Genomic DNA, 7060 nt, shown 5'->3' on the forward strand with positions numbered 1-7060 from the left:
TGCTGGGAACGGGGCAGGAAAGCAGCGAAGGCCCGAGTCCCATGCAGTCAGCAATCCCACCTTAGCCTTCCAGGGAGTCCGTGTTCTGAAACCAGTGTGTCTGGCTGCACTAGCTCGCTGCATGGGCAGCTGGATTTCAAAGCCAACGAGAGGCAGAGAGGATCGGGGATCATCTCAAACTGTGCCCGCCCTCCTGCCTGCTGAACATGCCCCTGCTTGGAGGCTCAGGCTAAAGCTACTGCCCCACAAGCAGGCTCCTCTGTGTGACTCCTGGATCTCCGGGGAAAGTGACACTGAATCTCAGTGGGGCCGCAGTTTGGGGATTGTTTAAGGGGGGAAAAAATATACCTGTAAAAGGAGGCAAGTTTGAAAACACGCACAGTCGCCCTGGGCCTGCGCACAGCTGCCAGAAATGATCGTTGCCCTCCCTGGGCCTGAGCCATCTGGCTATGTAACTGAACCCATTGTATGGGCTGCACGGAAAGAGCAGCCTTCCTGAGCCAAAGGGGAATCGTCCTTTTCCTAGGACTTCTCTCCTCTCCCTGCCTGAGAACGGCCCCTGTTCCACTGAGGAAACTCCTCCAAGCAGGACAGCTGCTGTTCCACTCAGGTTCCTGCCCTGTGCCCCATCGACGTGCACGCTGAACACCGGCATGACATTACCTGCTCCCCGGGTTTGGTGTCTAACTTTGCCAAGGCTGGTGCCATTGCAATCTCAGCTTCTTGTCCTCGGTAATTGATGGGAAACCTCTCTCCTGCTCTTGGGAGCCTGCCCTGTGGTGGTCCTCACAGCATAGCAGTCTGGTTTCCCTTCTCTCTGTGCCCCAGGGCCCCAGCAGCTCTGCCTTCATAGAATATCCGGTTGGAAGGGACCTCAGGAGGTCATCCAGTCCAACCCCCTGCTCAAAGCAGGACCAATCCCCAATTTTAGCCCCAGATCCCTAAATGGCTCCCTCAAGGATCGAACTCTCAACCCTGGGTTTAGCAGGCCAATGCTCGAACCACTGAGCTATCCCTCCCCCTTTCCTTGCAGTCCTTCCACTAGTCTCCAGTGCGTTTTAAAACCCAGGCCCTGTTAAACCCGTGGGACACTAAATTCACATTTTAAAAGCCCCTTAAGAAGGGCGCCGTAATGAGCCAGAAGTGCCTGGAAACCAGGCCGGCTTGTGCAAGGAGCTCCTCTGGACTCGTTCTTTACGGTGCTGCCTTCGTTCCTCTCCTGCCCACGGGGCTCTAGGGTCAGTATTTGCTACCAGACTAACTCGGAGGGGAAGCTCCTGGGGGCCGGTTCCCGTCTGTCGAACGCCCCAGGGCGGAAGTGCCACAGACAAGAATGCAGGAATTCACGAGGCAGGGGCTACGTGCTGCTGCCAACCCCCGGCTGCCTGAGACGTCTACACCCAAAGCCTGGGCTGTCCTGGCTACATCAGCCAGCCCTGAGAGACGGCGTTACGCCGCCCGAAGCCCTGCTATAGCTCCCACTGCTGCCTCTCCAGGGGCGGACGCGGAAACCCCTTGTGTCTTGTAGCCAATGGTGAAGCTGCGGCCGGGCCGCTGTAGCGTGTCTAGTGTAGACGAGCCCTAAAAGCACAAGAGGAGCAGTACAGGGGCAGCATTTCCTGCGCGTAGCCGTGAGCCACCCTGTCTACTCGGCTGCCATTTCCCTTGGCGAGCGCCAGCCTTCCTACCTGGGGCTCCCAGGTCTCCTGCCGCCTCCGTCACATTCCTCCCCACCCCACCAGCCGTGCCATGCAGGGAGGAAAACCGTCTCATTACAGAGACTCCCTCCGGCAGCAAGGTCCCAGGAATCTCCCCGGGGTCTGGTCCTCAGCGCCGCTAGTTTGTGTCCCTTGCTCAAGGCCTCTCAGCTGGCCCAGCTGGCACTGATGTCAAGGGTTTGGCAATGTCGTCTTCTGGACTCTCCAGAGCAGGCCTGGAGACCGCTTTAGCGGGATGAGTTTCCTCCTCACTTGCCTGCAGCCGGTCTGGGCACTGACAGGAGTTTGAGAGAGAAGCACCAGGAGGGTTTACGAAAGGGTCTGGTTTGGCACGGGGTTATTGGCACGGGGTTATTGGCACAGGAAAGCACTGATTGTATGGCAGGCCCAGGAGGCTAAGGAAAATGGAGGCAGGCATGGACCCCAGGGCTGGGAGTGCAAGTCGGGGCTCGAATTTTTTGAGTGTCTGGGATTCAATCAGCTCTGGGACACCTCTGTCTTAGTGGCTGGAGCAGGCTGCCCTCCTGGCTGGGGGACAGGGAGCTGCGTAGCAGCCATGAGCAAGCAACCGAGGGACTGGAAGAAAATCAGAGGGAAAAGGGGCGCTGCAAGGAAGCTGTGAATCCAGCTACGAGTGCATTTCAACGAGGACGCTGCCAGAGAAACACCAGCAGCCCCGGCCACCTTCCCGGGGAAAGAAATGGAGATGTTTGGTGTCAATTAGCTGTCTCCTCCCATGGCAGGAGCTGCAGCAGAATTCTAGCTCTCCTCTACATCTGCAAAACGCTTTGCATGGGCTTTTGAATCCCAAATACAAAGAGCTTTTTTAAAAAAAACTTAAAAGGAAGAAAGAGGCACCCTCTTAGTGAGCCCAGCTGGCTGAGTCAGCGCCCTATACTACGTGGGAGGATGTAACACACGCAGGGCCGCTTTAAATACAACCGATGTAACGGAGTTTAGAAAACACCAGCGTGGCTTCCTCCAACTTTTGGCAAAAATGCAGATTCCATGACGCTGAAAGGTGCAGGAGGTCAGACGAGATGACCCTTCACCCTTAAACTCTGACTCAGAAGCCGGCCGGTCCTGTGTTCCCTCTCCTCTCGCAGCCTGGTTATTATTCTCCCTTCATCCTCCTCTGCCAGAGCCGCTGTCCCTCCCTTCCCCCTTCACGTGCTCAGTGAGCCCCCGGCCTTTACATTCCTTTACATTGTCCTAGTGTTGTCGCCCTCTTCTCTTCCCCCTCCTCCTCCCCGGCCCAATGTTCCCCTTTCCCCTGGGCAGCAGCATGAGCCTCTGGGTCCCCTTTCATGCTTTTGCCTTGTCTTGTCTTAGCTAGCTGGGGTCAGGACTGTTCTGATGCACCTGGGACGGGGGGACGGGGGACCCTAATATCAGTCAGCACTGCTGCATCCTAGTGTTACACAATGCGGATTCCTCACTCCTACCCCTATTATTTGTCCCCCTCCCTCCCCCACCTCACTGTCCATCTGTCCCAACAGCCTCCTCTACCCAAGCAAACAGCTAAAAAGAACGCCAGGAACAAGCAGTGGTGAGTGCAACCCGCCACCCATCGTTAGGGGTTCTTGTTTGTAGTACACGCAGGCCTTGAATTCAAGCGGCTGCACTGACAGGTTCGGCAAGCTGACAGGCCCCTACGCCGATCTTGTCAGCACAGTAGTTTTGTAATTAAAAATGCTAATTAAGACAGATCTAGACCGTAGGCTGGAGCTGGCAGTTGGCTTAACTTCCTCTGCAAGGAGCAAAGTCAGGTAAACTTACGGGATGTGGCGAGGCTGGAGAAATCTCTGTCTATGGCCTGGGAAGAGCCATTGGGCCCGTGCTGCTGGCCCCTCCTCATTTCTATCTGCTAAGCTGCAGGTTTATCAGCCCACCTCACTGCCACTCATGCCATTGGACGGCTGCCACTCACGGATCAGGATGAAGTGTTATTCATTGTAAAATCCATGTGATTTCTCAAACATTACACCAACCAGAGAGATGTATGCTAGAGAGAGAAGGTGCAGAATCTCATCTCAATCCCTGATTAACTGGTAAATGTCAAATAGTGATTCTCCTCTCTCCTAGGATCCCAGCCCAAGCGCCACTTAATACAATAATCAACCGTCTTCTGTTACTGTCTCTTTTCTTGCAGTCAGAGACTTTCCCCTTCCCCACGCCATTTTGTCCCCCTTCACCAGAGTTATTTTCAGGAAAATCTTCCAGTGCTCTCTGTCAGGTCCTGGGGCCAACCCCTGGCGTTCCTGAGCAAAGAGGAGACTGTGCCCAGCTCCAAAGCAGAAGAGTCGGTGAGCTCGGTGCACGTTGAAACAGGACGCGGGAATGGTGCCAGTAGAATGGAGCTATTTGTACAGCAAACCGTGAGCCAGGAAGCTCTCAGGTATGTGCCTGAAGGAAGTCATTTGCGTTACGGTGTTCCCACTTCACTGGCACGCACAATACAGGTGCTAATCAAATGCTTCCCCACTCGAAGGAAAGTGACTAGCTGAGGTCAGTAGTTTCCAGTGTGATCCACTCAACAGTCATTTACCAAGCTGTTCTCCCCGGTCCGTACTCCCCCCAGGGTAGTGCAGCCACTGTGCTAACACCAGTCCCTGGCCCCCCTGGTGCACGTGATGAGATCTACGAGTGCAGCATGTGAACAGAAGGGTTGATGGGGAAGAAAAGTCCCTGCCTGTCACCATAAGGAAAGTTGCCCGGGGACAATAAAACGATATTCTCTTGCCTACCCTTCCAGCCCCCAGGAGCAGCAGTGTGATGCTGAAAGGGGTGCAATGGCCAGCGAACAAAGTGTTACTTGATTGAGTGTTAGCCCCGTGTAGCCTGTGGAATAGCATGATCTGAACAACAGTGCCACCTGGAGTTAGGCACCAAAGGAAACCAACGTAAAGCTAAGCCCTGAATGGGAAATACAGACACCAGCTGCTAAAAGGAATGAACAATATAATCAAATAGACTAAAAACCTGCCCCAATGAAAGAGGGCGGACAAAGCGGGGCTGCACACACACTCCTCTGAGCAGTTACCTGCTGGCATGAGTAAGCACGAACACCCAGCACCACACTCCAGATTCAAATTCCGGGTGGGTGCATTCGAACAAGTCCATTTTTGGCACAGGGCTTCTTTAGCACTGATGACTCATTGCAGGATGGATGGACGGACCCCCCCACACACGCACCCTGAACCACTCCCGGTCTAGGGGAACCACTCCCAGGGTGGGGGCAAGGGGGGAACACCCTAAGCCAGCTTCATCAACCCGCCCCATCCCAGTGATATGAGCGAGGGCAGGAGCCTCGTCTGAGATCAGTGGGTGGTGCTGGCCTTGCTCTTGCACTGTGCAGCAGAAGCCAACATTTGGGGTCACTGTCTCCTTGCTGCCTAGAGAAAGTAAGGGAATTCGCACTTGTGTTTTGGCCACTGTACATCCGTGGTGCTTGTTGCTATGTGGGGGGGCTGCATGCCCTCCTGCATGTAAGAATATGGAAGCGCTAGCAGACGCATTCAGGCAGCAGACTGTTTCCTGGAGGGGACTGTTTGGAAGGGTCTGTGAAGCCATGCGGGTGGAGTGGGTTAATTAACCATGTGCCAGAGTGAGCTCTTATAAGGCTGATGATCCAGAAACAATGAAGCATATAACATGGTGGCAGTGATAATCGAGCCCAAGACCTTTCAGAGCTGCACTGCAGAGAGCAGAATACGTCTGAGTGCGCAGTTTGTTTGACAAGACCAGGCTGATAACAGGATATGGAGGGGCGGAATTCTCTGGGGTCATTAAATCTCCAACTAAGAATTTAGCTCAAGTATGGAAGAGCTGGAAAGAGGAATTTAACCTCTGTGTAGGCATTGCTATGGCCCATAAAGAGGATGCTATGAAAATAAACTTGGTTTGTTACCAGACTGGAGAAAAGGGGAGAGAGCTAAGTCAGACTCTGTGTGCAGAAATTCCCCAAGCTCAATGCACCTTGGAAGCAATAATGGGCTGTTCTGATGCTTGCTGTAACCCCAGGAAGAATGAAAGTGTGGAAAGATAGAATTTCTTTTCCTGGGATCAAGCAGCTGGGGAGGCTATTGCTGAGTACAGTGCTAGTGGAAAAGTGCTGGCAGAAAGTTGCAATTTTGGAACTGTTAAAGATTCATTAATAAGAGCCTGGATAGTGTGTGGGGCATGAGATATGCAAATACAAGAGCGGTTGCTGAGAGAACCTGACTTAACTGTGGGAAAAGCTTGGCACTATACAGGGCTGTCCAAAGAGAGGATTAGAACCTGGTAGGGCAGTTGGCAGAACCTGTCCATACAATACGTAAGAAAGAGAAATGGAAACCAGATACATAATCAGTAGAGGACAACAGTACAGACAAATGCAAATACTGTGGAAGAAAACATAGATCAGAAAGAAAAGTGTCCAGCTTTTTGGGGAAAGTGCCATATCTGTGACAAATTTAATCATTTTCAGCCAAGAGTTTGTCCCAGGAGAAGAGAAACAAATTCAAGGTATGCACAGTAACTGAAGAGAGCAGCAGTGAGTATGAGGCCATAATGTGAGTGACCAAACAGCTGGTAAACATAGTGCAAGAAGACCCTAGTAAGCACCAGAAACAGATGTATGCAGCCGTGTTACTTGGGAAGAAAGTGATATGATTTCAATTAGATTGTGGCACAAGTGGTAACGTTATGCCGACCAGTCTAGTGAACCCAGACATACAGCTGGAAGAGGTTAACTGGCTGTTAACAGTGTACAACCATACCACATTAAAGCCCACTGGGAAATATAAAATTAAATTAAGACATCAAAGGAACAAAAAGAAATAGAGCCTGGAGTTTGTGGTCATAGATGAGTCAGCAGCAAGGCTGTCCAAGCAATGAGCCTGAGAAAAGTACAGTTCCAGAACATAACGAAAGGGAACGGCGAAGTGATTGAAGATACCGTGGATGATTTACCTGGGACCAGGAGATGATATTTCAAGGAGACAGACAACTAGACAGTGTTTATAAAATAGAGATTGACACTCTCTTTAGAGAGTGTGAAGCCAGTTAAATGCCCCAAAAGAAAAGTACCCATTGCATTATTACAGCCCCTGCGAGACAAACCACAGAGCCCACAGAATTGTTGATTTCTACAGCCTGTAGAGTAGAGCAGACTGGATAAGCAGTCTTGTGGTGGTAAGAAAGCCATCCGGAAAACTAAGAATATGCACAAACCCAAAGCCTTTAAATAATGTTTTGAAATGGAACCATTTCCCTCTGCCTACAATTGAGGACAAATGACCAGATCTGCCTAAACCCAGACTATTTTCAATAGGTGATCTAAATAATAGATTCTGGCT

The sequence above is a fragment of the Eretmochelys imbricata genome, chromosome 10 (assembly GCF_965152235.1).
Source record: "Eretmochelys imbricata isolate rEreImb1 chromosome 10, rEreImb1.hap1, whole genome shotgun sequence".
Taxonomy (NCBI): domain Eukaryota; kingdom Metazoa; phylum Chordata; order Testudines; family Cheloniidae; genus Eretmochelys; species Eretmochelys imbricata.